Source organism: Rhinatrema bivittatum, chromosome 13, assembly GCF_901001135.1.
Source record: "Rhinatrema bivittatum chromosome 13, aRhiBiv1.1, whole genome shotgun sequence".
Lineage (NCBI taxonomy): Eukaryota > Metazoa > Chordata > Amphibia > Gymnophiona > Rhinatrematidae > Rhinatrema > Rhinatrema bivittatum.
The window spans coordinates 67,071,816-67,093,287 of NC_042627.1; positions in this window are offsets into that span (position 1 = coordinate 67,071,816).

The window sequence follows — 21,472 nt, forward strand, 5'->3', positions numbered from 1 at the left end:
AAAAGTTGATTACAGTAAAAAAGAAGACTAATTCCATTCCAAGGTCACGACGACATTGACAAACAGCTTGGGCATCATGGCGCATGATGTCACCAGAAACCATTGATGGAATTACTTCCTTGTAATTCAGTTACCCATCATATCATTTCTTCTCTTTCTTGTGATGTAGTGCACTACATAACTCTAAAAGTTAATTGAAGTTACCCTACTATTAAATCATATGGGTCTACTGAATATAAAGATAAATTAATTTGTTCCTATAGAAACGAAAGGAGTGCTCCATTTGTGACTGATCTCTCAGCTAGTAGAGACATGAGTTCTCGATCCAATCTGGTTTAAATATGAAAGGTCAGGGAACCCTATTCCCCAAAACTCATGTCTCAAAAGTTTGGCAGCTGTATTCATTCCTCATGCATTGTCCTGGGGCTTGTCTCTCTCTATGCCTGCTGAATAATGGACAGGAAGCTCTCCCAACCTGTGTGGATTAACTCCCACATCTCTCATAACTTAAATCACAGAGGATATGTTGCACCTTATCCTTTTATTACAAGTCAGCTGGAAGAATTCATACATATACAGGTAATTAACATATATTCCTTCTGCAAGCCCCCTTCTATATCTGCCAGCCAGGCTTAGTAACCAAAACCTTGCATTGAAAAGACACCTGTTCCATGAATATTTTAAATGCCCTCTTTTGCATTTAATTTAATTTAGTCAACTTTTTACAGAAAATTATCTGTGTTTCATTTTAAACCAATATTACAAAATAAATTCTTGACTTATAGGAAAGATAATGTAGTAAATGAGAATAAAAGAAGGAAACTAAATACCTTAGTTTCAGATACCGGAAAGGTTTTAATGATGCACAAACTTTGAACCTTTTCCATTGGAAAGGAAACAGTAGAGCTAGGGGTCACGCAATGAAACTCTAAGGGGGACGACTCAGAACCAACATCAGGAAATATTTCTTCACAGAAAGGGCAGTAGATGCCTGGAACGCCCTTCTGGAGGAGATGGTGAAGAAGAAAACAGTCAACGAATTCAAAGGTGCATGGGATAAACACTGTGGATCCCTACTGGCTAGAGGACGGAAATGAAGAAGATGGTGCATGGGGGTAACCTGCACGGAGCGGCAGTCATTACCCTTAACAGAAGGCATGGGGATTACTACTCTCAATCGTTGATGCTTTTGATGCAAATGTAACATCGCTTTCTGCTTTGGGGGGGGGGGGGGGGGGAGGGAACTAGATACAAACAACATGGGCCCTGACTTTTACGGTTTGGGGTACTGAAATGCAGACATAAGGAAAAAAGCACAGGACAGCTTCTACGGCCAAGTCCCAAAGCAAAGAACGTCAAGCAGCATTGTCTGAATTGTCAGGAAGGCTCCTTGCCCAGTAGACATGTTCCCAGCAGTAATTTGAGTTTGATAGTTGCTTGGTTTTGATTGATTGTAGCTATTACTATGCTTATCGTGAGGCTTGGGGGAATCCTGCACGGAGAGGCAGATACTACCATAAGAAGCTTGCTGGGCAGACTAGATGGGCCATCTGGTCCTTTTCTGCCATCATTGCTATGTTACTATATTGAATTAGTATCGTCTTCTATCAAAAAAAGACCCCAATATATAAAAATGTGAGGGGAATAAAATCTCAAAAGTAAATAAAGAGAAGATCATCATCTCAAAGATAAAAGAGAATCTACCAAAGTACAGGTGGACATAGAAACCAAACCAAAATTACATTAAACTTTTTACCCCATCATTGCTAATGGGGAAAAAAACCATAGGGGATGCTGACCCAAGGGACTTCCAATCACATTTTGCACTTCTGTTCTTCAGAAAAACCAACAATTGATCTGGATGAAAAAATATATTATTATTCTCTCTGAACCTCCTGCAACATTTGCACAGACATCTTAAAAAAAAAAAAAAAAAGGATCCCCAGTGGACAAAATGATCTGATTAAACATTTTATGTCAAGTTTGCGCAGCATGAGAGGCGCTGGGAAAAATGCACTTTTTTTGTCTCAAAATGGAACAATCCTAATAACAAAATAAGAGCCTCTGGCCCTTAACTCCTGACAGACTCAAGTATGACAGTCCCCAGCAGCATGGTCTCTCCCAAAACATTTTCTTCCCCAGATTGCAAAACTCAAGTCCAGAACCCCTTCTTCTGCAGTTACTGTGGAAACTTGCTCTTAGGTTAAGGATCCCGTTTAAACATTAGGAAATAAAACGCCTTTCCCATAAGAGGAATAGATTGCTTAGGTACCAAAAGGACCGCCATCAAAGACCATTTAAAGAGACCCAGAGCTGATATGTGTTGCACTCATCAGGAAACCTGCTAAGCTACAGATGTTTAGCTGTTGTTGAATTTTCTAATTTTAAGATTAAGGTTACCCTTTACAATAACAGAATTAGTAGACTGAAGGGAGCCCACCTGATCCTCAGTCTGAAAACGCTTTGCAGTGTTCCCCTCCAAAGATAATGCCCGATTAGAGACCTAACATCTTGAATACAAATGAAAAGGTCGTGACTGTTAAACGTGAATACATTCTTCAATGTAAGGACAAGCCTTTGTATTTCTTCCAGTGTTATTACTGAAGGAGCTCCAAGGACACCTTTCCACTCTTCCTTCTCCCTGGTAATAGGAAACATGGCTCTGACACTGAAGGAACATGTTTCACTGAGGTTTTGTGAGGGAGGGGGCGTTCCTGTTTCATTTATTTTTGGAAAATATATAATTTATGAGTCTCTTGTTGTATTTTATTCATGCTGATGATGGTTGTTGGAAATGTACAAAATATGTCAAAAAAAAAAAGGACACCTCCACAAAATAACTTTTCCCATTACAAAGTCTGTGCATGTAAATATTTCAATAAATTGTGTCTTAATATATCCAACCAAGCAAACCTTCAAAGGCGTGTAAAAGCTAGCTCATATCACTGCACGGGTAATAACTGCAAGAAACTATTATAGATGTTTTAATCATGGCGAGCAAAAAACCCTCCCAAGTGCCAAACAATGTAGAGGCTCATGTAGGACATAAACTGGAAAAACCGCATAAAATTGATATCGCATGTCACAAAATTACCCCTAAAAAGGTCTCTGTTTAACCCAACTAGGGCTTCTTCAGGGGCTATGTATTATTAGCTGATGCAACAAATGACGCATTATCTTGTAATAAATCACTTATCTTTGAATCTCCATTGCATGTTATCATGGCGTTTGAGCCATTGTATTATAGACACTAAAACTATCTTTTCCAGCAATCTGTGAAAAACGAAAAATGTTTAATATGATTATATATGATCATGAAAATCCCAAATATTTAACGCAACCTGCCTGGACCTAAAAAATCATTGTTCGCTTGTTAATTTATCCGGCTAAGTAGTGATATTTAGCCTTAGCTGGCTAAAATGTACCTGCCAACGAGCAGGTTTAGCTTAGGCGTATATAACTTATCTGGCTAAGTAGTGGCTTGAGCGCAGATATCCGGTGGCATAGCCTTTTGCAAGCCCCATCCAAAGTCTTGAGCAGTAAACAAAGGTTTTAAGCTCTGCGGCATCCTTAGCTGAATGCCATGCCGCTAAATATCCCTTGTAACTTAGCCAGATAAGTCATATCCAGCTAAGTTAATTAACCGTCCAGAGCCCAAAATTGAAAGCTGGCCACTTAAGTAGTGGCCCACTAGATAGCCAGCTAAGTCCTACTTATCTGGCTATCGAGTCCTGAGTGCGCTTTCAGTTTTGGGCCCTCGGTTTTTATACAGCAAAAACCGGCGTCATCTGTCGATCCATTCCATGTTAGCCCTTTGGAAGTCCAGACTCTGAATATGATCAACAACAAGACCTTTTCAGCAGGTTGACAGAATTCAGAAAGTATTTCTTCCAGGACCAGTAAGAGGAACAGGGGCGTCAGCTGACCAGAGGACCTGGTTCTTGATTGTCTTGGATTGTTTTAACCGTTGTCCTGAGATGGCTTGAGACTGATGCCCAGTCACAAGAAATACTCATCTGCTTTGAATGGTCTTCTGCTGTGATTTGTGGTACTACTCAAGCTTTGCTTTCATGTTTTCTTTACACTCCTCAGAAAAGACATTTCTTCCTATTGCAGGGCACATAGTTTTGGTGCAGTAATTTTGTTTGCCGGTCATTCCTTTGTTTTACTTCATTGCGGTGCTAGTGGGAGACCGCTCTCTGCATCAGCTGGCTCCCTGCTCTTGTCCTTACTTGTCTAAATGTGTGTGCGGTACAGAATCTCATAACATACTTTGGGAGTTTATGCATTTCACTGAGGATAAATATTGCATGAAAGTGCGTCAGATCAAAAGATATATATAAAAGAATCTATAAATATATAAAAGAATCTATAAATAAATAAATAAAAGAATGAATGAATGAATGAATGAATAAATAAAAAAAAAAAAAAAAAGGCCTAAGACACCCTAGTGTTTCTATCTTATTCACGGGGATTGTAGCTTTAAAATGAGTGTGCATGCCTGCCCTTATACGCTGCAATTTTAAATCATCTGCGCAAGTGCACACGTAGTATTTAAAATATGTGTGCTCCTAATTTTAAGCGGTTACGTGAGGAAAATGTTATTCATGTGTCTTTCCTTAGGACTTGGTTTTTACACGTGCAAGCGAGCACATTTTTTAGACAGGTGCGAGTGAAGGAAATAACCTGTTTGACCACTTAGTCCACCAGTTTTCCCAGTCTCTCAAAGTTCTCAAGACCCCTCTGGTTCTTCAGCCTGCACTCCCCCCCCCCCCCCCGCGTTTACCCAGACCCCCTCACCCAGGCAGATTTTTGATATAACGAGTTTTATTCTGATTTACACCTGAAAAAGAGCAGAAGTAAATACGCGTGGGTGACAGCCCGACGCTGTGGTCGCCAGATTTAAAATCCGGATATACGCATGTAAGTGTTGCTCCCATCCCAAACCCGCCCCTTTCTCCAAGCATTCCGTTGCGCACGTGCATATGCACGTGTATTTTCCCGGCTTTAAAATAAGAGTTGCTCGTGTTCGGCCCTTATACTCGCGTACATGGACTTTTTAACAGGAGCAATTAAGATCGAACGTTTCAGGCTACATTTTTTCACTTGCGTAAACTTTGAAGGTTCTAATTACAAAAGGGGGATGCATTTACAGATATTTATTCCACTCATGTCCAGCAGGTCAAGGCAGAGTACATTAGATACATATATAATTAAACACAGAAACAGAAGACTAAGAACAGCAAAAAAAATAAAAACGAAAACCAAGCTTGTGGTGTTAATGCAGAGCCAGCAAACGGCAACACTGGAGGCTGACAGGCAAGAGATGACAGGCCATTGTATAAACTCCAATTCATAAGGCTAAACGACAGGCTCTATCCCAAAGGCCTGCATTGAAAAGAGAGTTTGTACTGCCTTTTTAGAAATAGATGCACACTCCATAATCCTAATATGCGCGGGAAGTAAATTCCACAGTGAAGACCTGATCCCGTGCCTTGACCAGGTGCACTGTGCAAAAAGAAGGAATCTCTAGGAGCTGGGAGTCTGCAGAGTGAGGCTTGCGAGCCAGCACAGAACACCATAAAAATGATATTGATCCATGGGGGGACAAAAATGTTGTCAAGTAGCTTGTGCACCTGCATTATAATCTTATCTTTGATGCGCCATACGATGGGCAACCAATATAGAGATTTAAGAATGGGAGCGATGTGCTCGCGAGTGGGTGCACCCGTTAATATCCTAGCAGCAGAGTTCTGCACGTTGGCAGGAAGGTCAACGACTAAAGAATTACAGCAGTTCATTCCAGAAAGGTCAAGGGGCTTGCAAGCCAGATCCAAAGTCCTGAGCAGTAAACAAAGGTTTTAAGCTCTGCAGCATCCTTAGCTTAAAGAAAGAAGCCTTGACCTGTAACTTCGTCAACAAATTGGAATATAAGGTAACGCCCAGGTATCAGATAGAGAGTGAAACTTGAATTTTGCGATCCTCCAACGTGAAGCAAGATTGACAGCTGCATGGAAGTCCTATATATACATCTATCATATGTGTGTATGATTTTTAGCAAAATGTTTGCTACCCCTCTAAAATAAAATAACATCCGCAATTAATTAATATATATTTATTGAAAAAACATTGTTTACCTGATTTTGTGTCTCTGTTTCTTGAAATTTAAACAGGTGAAGGTCTGTAATCTACTAACAGACTACACAGTCCTTACTTTTCCCTTAGCAGAAAGAACCTCGGCTGAGGATTAAAATATCCACATTTTTCTCCCAAATTCTGTCACTCACAACCGCTTCAGTATGTAGTGAGTAGCAGTAGAAGATTTACATTTGTGACAATTCTGGCCTTTAAATACATTTCATTTCCTGGCCCCCACCATCCCTTCATACTGGGAACTTTCTAATAATGGGAGGTTTTAAGGAGGTGGATTTTCAAAGGGGTTACGCATGTAAACGCAACATAATATCACAGCAATTTTCAAAAGCCCACTTCCATGCGTGAAGTGCATTTACAGTGTCATTCCTTTTGAAAATTACCCCCTAAGGGAGCAATGCCACTTAGGAGTGAAAAGGACGTCCGACCCCCTAAAAGGTGGGTCATGTTTAAGAGGGGACGCCAGAGTCCTGGGGAGCCACAGAGAGAGAGAGAGATCTTGAAGGGTCCCAGGAGGAAGAGGAAAGGGGCCAAGCTTTGTTCTGGGGTCTCTCGGTGTTCTCCTCTGCAATTAGTGAAAGGCTGAAAGAAAGAGGTTTCCAGCCCAGAACTCGGGGAGAAGTCTGCTTTTTACCAGCCTGCCTCCAGGGAGCGCGAGAGGATGAGGGGATTCTGAGACGTCCCTTTCGGATCTGAAGAAATACAGGGGAGAAGACCATGGGATCCCACTGTTGTTTGAACCGTTCTTAAGCAGCTTAAGGAACTGTGTCAACATAACATATGTTACATATATATACAACATATATAACATAAAAAAATGTTAAATAAATATGAGTTTGGGGAAATTAAGAAACTCTTTTTCCTGTTTTGATTTTTGTCATCTTCTGGATTGTGACTATTTGGCTTTTATTCAGTAAACTCTATTTTTCCATTTGGCATACGATACTTGGACCGTTTGAGTGGGATCCTCTCTGGGTCCTTCAGGTTCATCCTGTCCCCATCACAGAATTTATGTCCCCAGCCGTGCAATGAGTGGCTCAGTGCTCACCTTCTCCACCAGGTCCAGCATCCCGTGTCCATCGGTGGCCAGCCCGGGTCACAAGTGGCCGGCAGATCCCCAGTAGTTGATCTGTTTCTTGTATCTCACTCTCAGATAGAAGCGCCCTGGACAATAACCGTTTATGGACTTTTCCTTCAGAAACTGATCCAGTCCTGTTTTGAATCCCACTGTCATTTTCCTTTCCCTCTCCACGCACATCACCCTGGCATAATCACTTCCCTCTTCCCCCCATAGCTCCGGAAATAATGATCTCCTCACCCTACTGGCACAATCACATCTCCCCTCCCCCACCCCCTTCCTCCCCGACCCTGCTTATACCCTCCATCCCGCTTGCATAACCACCTTCCCTTCCCTCTCCCCCATCCCCTCTGACAGAACCAACTTCTCTTCCCTGGTTTCACACCTCCCCTCTCCCTCCAAACACCACGGCCTTACCACCCTCCCCTCCCCTCCCCCGCCCTGGCTTCGTTTCCCCAACAGCAGCATCAGTCCCTTGACCAGTTTCTCCCCCCTCTCCTTTAATGGCTGCTCCAGTCTTCAGAGGCTGAAGTAGCAGCAGTAATAGGAAAGAAATCCAGTGGGCAGGCCCTGCAGCTCCCTGCCCCCCCGGCACGGGTTTCTCTGACTACAGGAGGCCTGCGGAGAAGGGGGCCAGGGAGCTGCAGGGCCTGACTGAGCGCACAGGCTACGCTCCGGCTCCGCGCCGGCCCGCAGCGGGTCAATCGGCAGCAGTAGCACCGGGGGGGATTCACTGCATCCCTGGAAGGCCCCCCTCGACTGCGCTCCACTGCTAACCCTGCTCCTAAACTCCTGCCTTCTTCCACTGGGACAAGTGAGAGGCCTCCCAAGCCTTGGTGCAGACAGTAAGTGTCTAATTCTTCAGCTAATCCAATGACGTTCTGTTTTATGTTGGGTTCAGTTTGAACTTAAGTCAAACCGTTCCACCAGATCTGCTCAACTGGCACCGATGTTAACAACAGCTATAGTCTGATCCTCCCCCACCGGAGCCACCCGCTAGAATATCATCTGCCAAAATATGACATTCAAAAGCAAAAGAATTCTCCTTTTTAAAAGAAATTCTCCCTAGGTAAACAGCTGTTTAGCCATAGAGTAGGCATGGGAAAAGGGAGGGGCCTGAGGAACAGCAGGGTCATCCCAGCAATGTATGCACAGGGAAGTTTATTTTTTTTAAACTCCCCAAATTAGCCTTCTGGCAGGAGAGTTTGCATCTGCAAACACTGTGGGCACTATGTACCTATCTGGGGAAGGGATTTTTAAAGGGAAACCCCACAGGGAGCTTCCCTTTGAAAGCTGACTTGCAGGTTGGTGGGTACCAAGTACTCCAGGCCTGCAAACACCCTGGGGAGACTGAAAATTGGCTTCAGAAAGCACATTTCAAATGAGTCATATTTCAAGAGAGCCCCTAATCCATTTTCCTATGCATTCTGCTGTTTAAAAGGTCAGGGTTTGTTTTGTTGCTATAGAAAACCCATAGGGAAACAAGAAGTTGAATTAATGGATCCTGAAGACCTCTCAGTTCTTTCTGCCCGTGTACAACAGTCGGGACCCAGGATTAGCGGTTTCCACTAGCACTGTCCTGCACACATGAAGGGCAGTGCAAGGTAGTGAAATAATATGACGATTTTGCCATATTTGGTACAGTAGAAGGCACACATTAAAGAGATCCGTAATATTAGTTTATCTTTTCTAGATATAATTTGAAATGGCAAATCCTGGAAAAGGGAAAACTTGCTCTTCCTATATTTAAGCATGGAACAGGAGGAGATTGAGAGCAAGAAAAAGATGACTATTTATAGACCATTTTTACGTTCTGCTTGTCTAAAGGGTCTCATTTGTCTTTGGAAACAAAGAGAAAGGGATCCCTTACTTATGTTATAAACCTTTTCTTTATTTATTCATTCACTTCATTCATTTAGATTTCTTAAGCATTTTCTCAACAGGTGCCCGAGGCAAAATAACAGAAAAATAGAGACTATGAAATCATTACAATAGATACATTTAAATAAAACTATACGATGCAGATATAAAAATGAACAAAACAGATGACAGCAAACAAATCTAAGTAACTTGCTAGGCAGACTAGATGGGCCATTTTTGGTCTGAGTCGACCATCATTAACTATGTTCCATCAATCATTGCAGCAGCCAAAAATAACATAGTGAATATGATCAGAACATAAATCACAAGACATTATCATAGCAGCAATAAGTGAGTACAATCAAAGCAAAACACAAATGACAACCCCAAGTAACACAGTAAATGTCAGTAGATAAGGAGCAAACTGGTCCATCCACTTTGCCCAATGCTGTTTAGAGTTGTAAGCGCCTCTCAGTGCAGGCTACCTCCATGAATTCCTGTAAGCACAAGGAAATCCTGCCACTGCTCTTACGGGCGGAAGCGCCAACCTGTGCAGGTGACCCAGTGCTTCATTGCCATCCTCTTTCTCCAGGGACCCTCTGTAAATTCCTTCACTGTTCTTGTTTCCACCACCCTCTTGGTGAAAAAATACTTTAGGGCTTAACGGGAACTGTTACACCAGATACCCTTCTGAAATATTTATGAAAAGCAAGAAGAAATAGAAACACAAAGAGAAGTGGTTTCTCTATTTTATTTGCAAAAGAAATTCCAGAAAAATATACCCTGAACTTTGAATTTGGGACCAATGATTAATCATAAAGCAATGAAGGCTCATAGAGCCGGTAGTTCTTAGCATGAAGGTCTTTTCTAACTTTCTTAGAGGTTCTAATTTTTTAATGTCTTCCTGTTTAGTTGTATTATTACAAAAACACCGTTGACTCGTATATTTTCTAAAAAAATACTTTACTACATTGCTTCTGAGGCTACCCCTTGGACCTCACATCATGACCCCTGTTTTTACAATTTCTTTTCCATTCAAAGGCTTGCTTCTTGTGCATTAACACCTTTCGGTCATTTAACTGTCTGTATCACATCTAAAGTACTCAACACATCAAATCATCATAGCAGCAATAAATAACACACAATAACTACAGTAAACCATCTATATAAAGTGATTTGGGGAGATTCAGATCACAGCTACCGAATACACAATAAATAATGGAAAGCAAATTTGGATCACAGCTGCCAACCCAACAAATATTGTAAATAACGTTGAACATCAACCTCAAGTACAAACACATCCATGTGAGACGGCAATGCAATGATCGAAATCCCCAGGAATGGAGTGAATCTCTCTTTGCACCTTTTATTCCCATGAAATGGAACTGCATACGAAAAGGCCTACTCCCATATATCTTACAATCTGACTTAATTAGGAGGAAGCGCCTGAAGTAGGGCCTTGCACTCAATTTTTAGAGCACAGGAGGGGACATGAGAATTCAGGATTTCACACAAGTAGCCCAGGCCTGAGTCCTGAAGATTTTAAAAAAACAATGTCAGCAATTTGTACTGTGAGTGTGCATGATAGGCCACTGGCAGCCAATGAAGAGCCCGAAGAACTGCTGTAACGTAATCTCTCCCCTTGGTGGCCACTAATAACCGGGCAACTGCATTGGGGGCTAGTTGGAGTTTGTTCACGACCTTCCCAGGGAGCTCGAGGAACAGGATGTTACAATAGTTGACATGAGAAGTAATGCAGATGTAGTGTGTTCAGAGAAACTGACCCGCTCTGAAGCACCACAGACAGACCAGAATCCAGAGCTACACCTACTCAGCAAACTAAGTCTTTAAGAGGCCTAGGAATTCCATCACACTCTGACTTTTCAAGATTTAATTTTAACCTGTGATAACCCTCTTGTTGTAGATCCGGAGGCACCAGAAGCTGTACACCCCTAGTTCTAAAAACAGTTTCCAGCAGAAGGAGAACGATGGATGCAAAAATCTCTCTGTAGAAACTGGGGCCGTTCTCTGCCCAGCCTGCCAGTCTCATGGCAAGAACCACTTAAAAGCCTTGCAAAAAAATTAAAACGTGGGATTTGAAGAAAGGAAGATATTACAGAGCCGCAGCTTGCTATGTAGTTCAAACCAGTGAGAAGCACCCAGGAAGGTGGTGGTGGGGGGAGGGAGGGTCGGTGGGGTGCATGGCTCAGCATTGGTGGTAGAGAGAGAGCTTTGTTCAGAGCCCTGGGAGTTAGCTCCATGGTACTGCAATCCTCTGCTTGCTTGGCTGCAGGGACTGAGTGCTTTTGGGGGCAGCATTTCTAAACTGCAGGTCATACAATATGTGTTATTGAAAAGCCGCTTGGCAGTTACTAGCTGCCCCCATTGAATAGTCACCCGCCAGTGAAGTCTAGAATTAGGAATGCAAACCGTGCCTGTTAAATGGGGGATATCTGCTATGTGCACGCAGTACTACTGCATGGATTTGCAAATTCATGAAACCAAAGTAGTATTGCAGGCTTGCAAACCCCATCTCCAGGAGTTTCCACTTAGAGCCAGATCGTCCCCAGCAGACCGAGCCGGTGCCGGTTTTGCCCCCTTGCATGCACCAGACTGGCAGCTCTAATTTCCCTAAGAAGTGCAGCAAAGTCAGGAGAATGGAGCGACCTGGTAGCCTTGCCCTCGACATTAACATCACCACTACGTCTGTGCCACCTGCAGAGGCCCCCCGTTTTCATGTATTTATAAATGAATTTTTATTTCACAGTTGAAGGTTACCCTGACATTTGAATATATAAAGGCTTTGCATGACACAAGCTGTGGCTAAGAGCTCGGCGTGAAAAGCTCTCCCTATTTTCATCTCAGTTCACAACTGACAGAATAAGTCTTATGGCGCTTCTGAACACAGACTGAAGCTTATATTTCTTTACTTTGGAAAATTTGGGAGATGCATATTTTAGCACTAATAAGGGCAATAAGATCCAGTACCAGCGCAGAAAACGCCACTTTCATCTTTTCCAAATTACCACCACCGCCCTTCTGCCTTTGTACGTATCACGTCATTCCCAAAGATGTGCACGCACGTTCAGTTCTTCCTGTCTAATTTAATACTGGCCGCCTTGATCTCCGTCCCAGGACAGTTTACCATCCCAAGAAAAGGCAGGTAGGCATTAAGTGATACAATGCTCAGGCAATACGGTCATACGATCATAAACCTCGCCTCCAATCTGGGCATTCACCCAATGGGAGGCGTTTATTATACGGCAACAATACACAGGGTGGAAATGGTGGTCACTGATCATTTGAGAGACTTTGACATTTTTTATCCCATATTATGAATAGCAGCTGCGTCGCAATAGACAATAAACCCGCTCTACTCATTTTGCCCGCCTTATATTTCAGCTTGGCGAGTAAAAATTCATCTAAAGTAAAAGGTCCCCTGCAGGTATAGAGCAGCATAATGTTATGGTATAAACCTCCCGAAGGAGAAGACGTTGACATAAAATGATAACTTCTGCAGGAATAAGGGCTTTCTTCTGAGCACACATGGGGGAGCACTATACCTTAGTGCTACATACGCGTGGGAGCGGGGGTAGAGGAGCATTTTCACCTGGTTGACTTTGGAATTAAGGGAGGTGAAATGCCTCATCGGGTGTTTCAAGGGAAAACAGAGTAAAAGAATAGCAGGCCCCACACTGAACACCTGCACAAACTAGCAGATCTGTCTCCTGACACTATCCTTGTAGTCCTGAGCTCGTGCCTGACTTCCAGAATACCGCTGCATGCTTTCCAATTCACTCCTCATTCAGTTCTTTTCTTTTCCTGGATTGCAATTGTGCAAAGGATTTACAAACCGTGATGGAAATCCTCACTGGGCCACTTTCAGTACCTGTGCTGCCAGCAGCCATTTTGTAAAAGTGGAAACAGGGTGTAACCTTTTTTTATATGAGGGATCCCTGTTGTAACGAAATCCCTGGCCCTGTGAATGTGCCCTAATCTTTCTTCAGTGCAGCCAAGTCATTAATGCAATTGAGAAAGCTCCTGTTGTAATAAACAATCTCTTGCCAGCCCAGGTCGTTTTAATTGATGTATGCATTCTGACTAAGCCTTCGCCATCTGTTCCTTGTGCAATGACAAATGCAACAGGCTTTTATCTCACAAACATATGCATTATGAAAGCCGGTGATAATGGAACCCATTCAGATGTATGTGCACTTCATGCCCCTAACCCCATCCTGCTTTTCTCAGGTTTCTGATGCGGAAAGCTGCCCCTTCTCAAAATCTGATAGATATTTTTCTGAAATAAACAAGAACACAAGGGGCCATAGCTCTTCGCTTAGGGGTAGATTTTCAAAACAGCGCGCACACACGTTATAAAATTGGATGGCTGCGCACGCATGCACACCCAGGGGTGGATTGGCCTATCGGGGGGGGGGGGGGGGGTCGGGCATCCCCCGGTGGGCCGATCGCTCCAGTCACGTGGTCTGCCAGGCGCGGCCGTGACAGAGCCGAGCTCGGCAGACCACGTGACGTGTCCTGGGCGGCGAATACCCGGGCCGGTCCGACATCGTGAGTCCGCCGCTGTGCACACCGGATTTTAAAATATGTGCATGCATGGGCAGGAGGCACACACGGGGGGCAAATTATCATAAAATACATGCAGCAATGCAATCAGGCCTTCCCCAGTTCCCTCTTCCCCTCTCCTCTTCTCCCCCTAAATCTAACCTATCTTTCCCTACATTTTTTATTTTATTACTTACTGCTCCTCCAGAGCAGAAACAAGTTACGTGCGCCGGCCAGCTAATGGCTCCTGTCCAGGCCGGCCTCTGTCTCGGCCCGCCCCTCCCCTCCCAGACCACGCCCCCCTGGCCCACTCCTTTTTCAGAGCCCTGCACTTGTGCGCGTAGTGAGACTTATGCACATGGTGTGCACAGGGCCCAGCCACACGCATAGGTCCCGATTTTTATGCACGGCCCTTTGAAAATTCGCCCGTTAAGAAAACGTGCGTGCAATGTAGGTGGTTGTTATAGATGTGGTTACTGTAACATCTGATGGGGTCTCAGTAGGTAAAGTTAACACTGTTAGTTCCATTCAAATATAATTCATTTTTTACTTATTCGTAGCTTACAGCAGATAAATCCAACTTGAAATAGCCATGGTGGGAAGTAATGATTTTCTACTGCTTGTCTCTAGAACTACCTTCCCTGCTCCTGGGTTACTGAAACCACAGTCGTCCCTCCATCTTCACAAGTCAGAATGAGAACTTTGTAATGAAGAAAATCATGGACATAACGCCTAGGTTTAGGTTTTACTAATGTATGAATCTAAAGCCCTAGCTGTAGAACTCTGCCCCATTTAGGGCCTGATTTTAAAACGCATTTACACGCTTAAAATTGGGTTTTCCATGTGTAGATGCACTTTACTCAAGCAAGTGAGCTTTTGAAAATTGCTACAATACATGCCATTGAATTGTCCATAGGATTTACTCACTTAAGTGCCCATTTATTTAGTTAGTTAGTTAGTTAGTTAGTTAGTGATTTTTTTATATACCGCGGCACGTTAAAAACATCACCTCGGTTTACAATAAACAATAATTCAGCAACAGGCTTTACAGAGAAATTGAAATAACATAGACATGATATATATAAAAAAATACCAACAAAATAAAGGCAAATACAATAAACCAATGGTAATCATGATCCTTAGTTAATGGCAAGTCTAATAATAAATGGAAGTTCAGACACCAAAAAAGTCAAAATTAGCAGTGAGAAGCATAAAATCGGCGTGTAGGAATGATTCAGTGAGAACAGGAATATTAATCGGTATTTCAGTAGAGGAAAGGATCATTGAGTGTAAGCTTGTTCGAACAGCCTTGTTTTGAGGTTTTGCTTAAACTTCTTATGGCAGGGTTCGAGATGCAGGTCGGTGGGCATTTTGTTCCAGATGTTGGTCCCGGCAGGCCGGCAATAGTGAATTGAGCAAATGGCTTTTGAAAATTGCTACGACAGTATGTTACGTTTACATGTGCAACTCCTTTGAAAATTACCTCCTTTGTGTAAATGACCAGTTCCAAAAGTCGCTTGACAAGCAGAGCTGGATTCAGTGATGCTAAATTATTTTATAGTAGCAAAACGTGTCCCGCTAAGAAAAGCAGAGCTGGCAAGAGCGCCTTGATTAAAAAAAAAAAAGGGGGACCGCGCACTGCAGGCTGGAGATTATCTAAGTGGTAGCACAGCATCTCCCCTCCCCCCCCCAATACTGAGAGAGCACAGGCAGTCAGGGACAGCCCAAGTCTGCATTGCTGATGTCAGGGAAACGGGGAGGTCCAGGAGCCCCACCCCCAACACTGTGCTATATTAATGCAGAAAATAAAGCTCATCGCTGCCATGGGTCAATTCTACCCACACAAATTAGAAGAAATTACACACAAACAGTACATAGAATATCCAAACATCTTCTATTCCACAATTTGTTTTTTTCCGAGAATTTTTCTCTCGCCTGCCTTCGCATTTATTTTCCAGGTTTTCTTTCCATCTTAGTCTTTTCTCCTGTCCCTCTCCTCTCCTCACATCACCATATTTTGTAACCTCACACTTCCCTCCATTCCTCTTCTCCAACTGTCGCTACCTCTGTCTCTCCCATCTCTTTCTCCAAAAGTTCTCACCTTCCGCCTCCTCGTTTATCCCCATTGTCTCCTGCCCTTAAGCCTTCCACATCATCTTTACTTACTCTCTCCCAACACCTTCCCTCTACCTCCCCTCTCTTATTTTCTTTTCTATTCCCATCCATCCATCTTCTTTTCTTTCCCATATCCTCCTTTCTTGTTTTTCTCCCACTTCCTCAGCTCTCCATGCCCACCGCTCCCTCTTCCCCTTCCTACAGCCTCCCTCCTGTTCTCAATACACAGGCACCGAGCTCCCTGACCCCGTGGCTGCCTCTCTGTCCCTGCACGCAACAGGAGGCGGAGGAGGTGCAGGACGGCAGCGGCAAAGACAGAAAATGCAGCATTTTTACTCTCCCTCTGCTGCTTGTCCCGTCCGGCTACCTGGGACTGATGTGGTTCAGATCCCGACAGTTAGAAGTTGGTATACAATCCAATCTGCCCCTCAAGTAGGAAGAGAGCTGTGGCTGCCCAGTAGTGAGTTTTGCAGGGAAAAGCTTACGGGTAGGTTTTAAAAGGGCCGCAGGCGGGCCCATAAACACGTGCATCTCGCCGCGCGCAAAGATAAGCACTATTTTATAAAATACGCATGTAGGTTATAAAATGCTCTTCACGTATGCTGAGAGAGAGCCTCGTTATAAGGCTCAGTCTGATACTGTATATATGGACCATTGAAAGGAGGCTCTTTGTGTTGGGGTAAGTGTTCGGGAGGTGGGTTGGGGTTGGGAGGAGTGTTGTTGCAGGCACATGCAGAGGTATTCCTTGCAAAATTGACATCACTAAAGAATTTTAGACCTTATACGTGATTAAAATTCTAACAAGAGGAGTTGATTGATTTGTACACTGCAATCTCTGCCAGCTGCCTTGAACAAATCAATTGCTTTTCATCACGTATAAGGTCTAAAATTCTTTAGTGATGTCAATTTTACAAGGAATACCTCTGAATGTGTCTGCAACAGCACTCCTCCCAACCCACCTCCCGAAAACTCACCCCGAATCAAAGTGGCTCCTTACAATGGTCCATCTATAGAGTATAAGGCTCTCTCACTCCCCCCCATAGGAGCTGTAACACAGTGGCATGTGTAACCTAGGCGTGCTGGAAAACCCTACCTCCTTTTTCTGGGCACGCCCTGAGCTCCCAGGCAGCCCACGTTTGCGTGAACGTGGCCGTATTTGCACATGCGAGGCTTTTGAACTCTACCTCTTCGTTGCTACTGAGACAGAGGAGGGATGCTGACAGATCCTGCAGGAGACAGAGTGGTCCCCAAAGCTGAGGAGGACAGGAGAGATGATGCAAAGGTAGCAGCAATGGCAAACCGGGCGGGCATGATCGATCTTTTAAACACGCTTTACAGTTTAAATAACAAGCCCCAAAAAAGATCTGGGTTGCCAAGATATTTTCCTTTCTATGTTAAGGTCAATGACAATCTATGTATCCTAATCCTTAATCCTGGTGATGTTCTGTTTGAGAAATAAAACACCAAATGTACTCCTTTGCAAGGTCATTTATTTTTATGAAATACATTAACCTGTTCATCGTGACTTGCAATCATGATCAGGGCATTCTGTATTTCCTTTCCTTTTTTTTTTTTCATAAAACAGGTCACATTATTCCTCTGGCCCACTACCAGCCTACGATTCTTTGCTTCAGATAGTTAATTTATTATTTGAAGTTCTCTGGTACTTGCATTCTGCTATAATCAAAGACTTAAAAGGAATAAAATATTTAAGGGTGCGAGATCAGGAATGCAAATGAATGCAAATCTGTTTCTCTTAGCTCTACAAAAGGAGGCCTGAGAAGATGGTGGGAAAGACAGCAGTGGTACAATTGCGCTGAGATTGTCACCTTCCGAGTGAAGCATTAAGGTTTGTTCTAGGGTTGGTCATTCCATAGCCTCTGCCTCCACTGTGTGATAAACGTGTGGGATAACGTGGAACCCCCTCCTGCAGCAGGACATTCACAGGGAGAGAGGCACCCCCAGAGCACCAGTAAACATTGCTCATTAGACTTCAGCAATGTGAATATAATACAGAGAGGCAGAGGCTGGTTTAAGAAGAAAACCTTCAAGGGTACTAAAACCTTGATGAGACAATGGGTTTAGGAGATCCCGATTTATTCCCTGTGTTCCGTGGTCTGGGAAAATAAAAAGGCAGTCTCTTATGTACCAAACTGCGGGCGATACAAAGAATAAAAGACTTAAAAATCCCAGCCTGTTTCCTCAGGCTTCACCTTTTGATATGTGTTACTCCAAGTTTTTTTTTAAGCCATTCTTTGGTTCTGCCAGCCCAGAGGAGATGGCACCAGCACCAAGCCCATTTAGGTCCCAGGCAAACTTTCATGCCAGATTTGGGATCTGCCAGGTACTTTTATTTTTAAATCATACATTTATTTGCTGTACATTTATATTCTGTTCTTCAGAACAGCTTACATTCAGGGACTGTAGGTATTTCCCTGTCCACAGAGGGCTCACAATAAAAGTTTGTACCTGAAGCAATGGAAGGTGAAGTGACTTGCCCAAGGTCACAAGGAGTGGCAGTGGCATTTGAACCCTGGCTTGCAGCACTAGGCTGCTCCCCACACCACTTCTTAGAGATCTGGAATGGCCACTGTTAGAAACAGGATGCTGGGCTCAATAAACCATTGATCTGAGCCACCAGGGCACCTTTTATGTTCTTAAATCAACTTTGCTATTTTTTTTTTTTAATTTAGCTCCCTCTGGCATTAGTGCTGAACAAACAAACAAACATGAGAATTTTTTGGTAAAGGGAAGGGAAATCCAATATTTTTTAGGAACTTTACCACTCGTCATCCTTGATTCATGTGGGATTTTTGCAAATACACCTTATTCATTCATAAATCACAATTGTGAATTCTGGATTGTAGGTCATGCTTCACAGATCAGTTCTGGGAGATTGGCACAGCTATTCTGGTAAACAATGGGATTTCTGATAGGCCATGATATATTATCTTAGGAATGCAAGGCAAGGACTTCTGCAGCAGGAAAAGCTAATGGTCAAAGGGTCATCATATGATACTCATGGGAAGGAGGAGGCTCAACAGGATTAGGATTAAACCACTGTTCAGTGAGAGGGTGGTAGATGCCTGGAAAACTTTCAGTGGAGCGGGTTAGGGATGTTGCTCCTATTTCCAGTGTTTCTAATTTATCTGGTCCTCTCCAATGAGCCATGCTTATGAACCATAAAGTGGCAAAGTTTAAGCTGCATGTTTGGGGGTCAACAGGTGAAAGCAGTGCTTCTCACCCCAGTCCAATCAGGATTTCAGGATATCTGTAATGAGTATGCATGAGATAGATCTGCATTTAATGGAGGAAGTGTCTGATTGGCCAGGAGTGCCCGGAGGACTGTGGTGAGAGCCACTGGGCTAAAGGAGCAGGGAACAGGACTTGTCCAAAGTTCATCTTGGACACTACCATTAGAACCTTGCATAATTCAGCCTCAATAGTCTACAAAGCTCCATCCTCCCCAAAGTTCAACAAATTAAATCTTTGGTTAATGACTGAGGGAAGATCTAAAAATTGACTGCTGTCAGGATATTTCAGATTTTTTTTTCAACTCATCCTGCAAAACAGTTTCTAATCTTGGTAGCACACTTCATGGTCCAGGGTCCACCGAAAATGGACCTCTGGGCCATCTGAAATTTGGGAATGTATGGGTCCCTAAAATATGTATTCAGATGCCTGTGCTACATTCAATTTAAATGATATTGATAGGCACCTTTAAAAAGTAGGATGTCAAACCTGCCACACATCACTCAGAGCTAGTCACATGGAAGCAGCTGTTTTTACTATAACTCCAGGACACACTGTCCTTGGAGCAGTATGTGCCCCCTACTTGTCTATTTTTACTCACAAAGCTTTCTGTCCATGACACAAAAGATAAAGAAGGATCCCAATTGAAAGATGTCAAGTGTATTTATTGGACAATTTGATGCTTTTCCACCCTGCTCAGCTCAAAGGTTTGATTGACCTGTGTATTTATTTATTTTAATTGCTAATTGGCCTTTCCAAAAGCTAGCTCAGGTTGGAATACAGCAAATAATAAACATACAGTATATAAGTAATTTAATACAAGTATATAAACAATCAACTTTATATAGCAATATTTAGGGGCAGATTTTAAAAGCCCTACACTTTTTGCATAGGCCCGGCAATGTGTGCAAGCCCCGGGACGCGCGTATGTCCTGGGGCTTTGTGAAGGGAGCGGGGTGGGGGGCGGGACTGAGGCCTCTGGCACAGCAGCCGTGCCGGAGGATCGCATGCCGGCACGTGCAACCTACGCCTGCCCAGAGGCAGACACAACTTATGAATTAAAGGTTGGGGGGGGGGGATGTTTAGGTAGGGCTGGGGGGAGGGGGGGCTTGGAAGGAAACAGGGAAAGCCATCGGGGTTCCCCTAGGGCTCGGTGGGCGCATGTTATAAAATTGGGCGTAGATTTGTGCGCACCGGGTTGCACGCCCAAATCTACGCCCGCATGTAAATATTAAAACCTGGCCCTTGATGAATAGACAATCATAAAAATCCTTTTAGGCAATAAATATGCAACAAATAAGCTGAAGAATAAAGTCATTAGTACACAGACTATACAACTGGGACTAGAAGGTCACATTATAGTCTGTGATTTTACCAAGAAAAGAGAGGTTTGATATTTGCCTAAAATTACTAAATTCTTCCTTATCCAAAGAAGGCTTTTTCAGAAATGAACATAACACAAATGTTTTACGGCTGGGTGGCAGAGATCTTTCATTTAAAAAGGCATTTCCCATCCTTTTACAGGATCAACCAGTCCTTCCAAGGCACTTTTTTTAAGCAGCCATGAGGAACAGATATCTAACGATCAGTTTGTTGGGTTCAAAGCTCTAACCAGTTCCTGAATTTTCCAATTGATAAGTCCATGGAATGAACACAAATTGGCCCATTATAAAGAACTATTGCCCCCGGAGAATTATCAGAAACTAGAGAAGAAGTTTGAATTGACTCAATTTGTTTTGTATCCAGGAAATCAGGAAAATGTTCACATCGGAATTCCGAAGAAAACTCTTCATCTCATGCAATGAACGGTTGTTTCATTATTCATTTGGTTGCTAAATTGGCCACTATCTTGTCAGTTTTGAACAGAACAATAAATGTATTAGTTTGGTCATGACCTGATATTTAGTAGATGGTTTAGTTATGATCTTAAACAGTTTTAACTATTTTTTGGTGCAATTTTCCTCCTGTAAAGTTCTAGAAACTTTTCACTGCTTGGGTGTAGTTTACTGTCATGGCAGCTTGGCATTCATTTTTACCGAGCTTTGGGGCATAATACAAGGTGCTAGAATTGTTATTATTCTGTTACTTAATCTTACACTAACAAAGTGGTTTTCAACTGCAGTCTTTGTCAACCTAATTTTCAGGATAACCAAAACATGTAAATTAGCCTTATACTTTAGGCCAAATATATGCAAATATATCTCATGCATATTCATTGCAGATAACCTAAAAACCAGATGTGTTTGGGAGCTATAAGTAAGTAGAGTTGAAAATCCATTGTGATAGTAATAAAATAACCACCTCCTGCCCCCCCACAGAGCTAATCAGATTTTTCAGATATCCATAACGAATATACATGAGGTGGTGTCAACCCATCGGCTTAGTGATAGAACTATTCTAGGGGAGACCTGTATTCAATGAAAATCAAAGATACCTGAAGAAAAAGTTCAT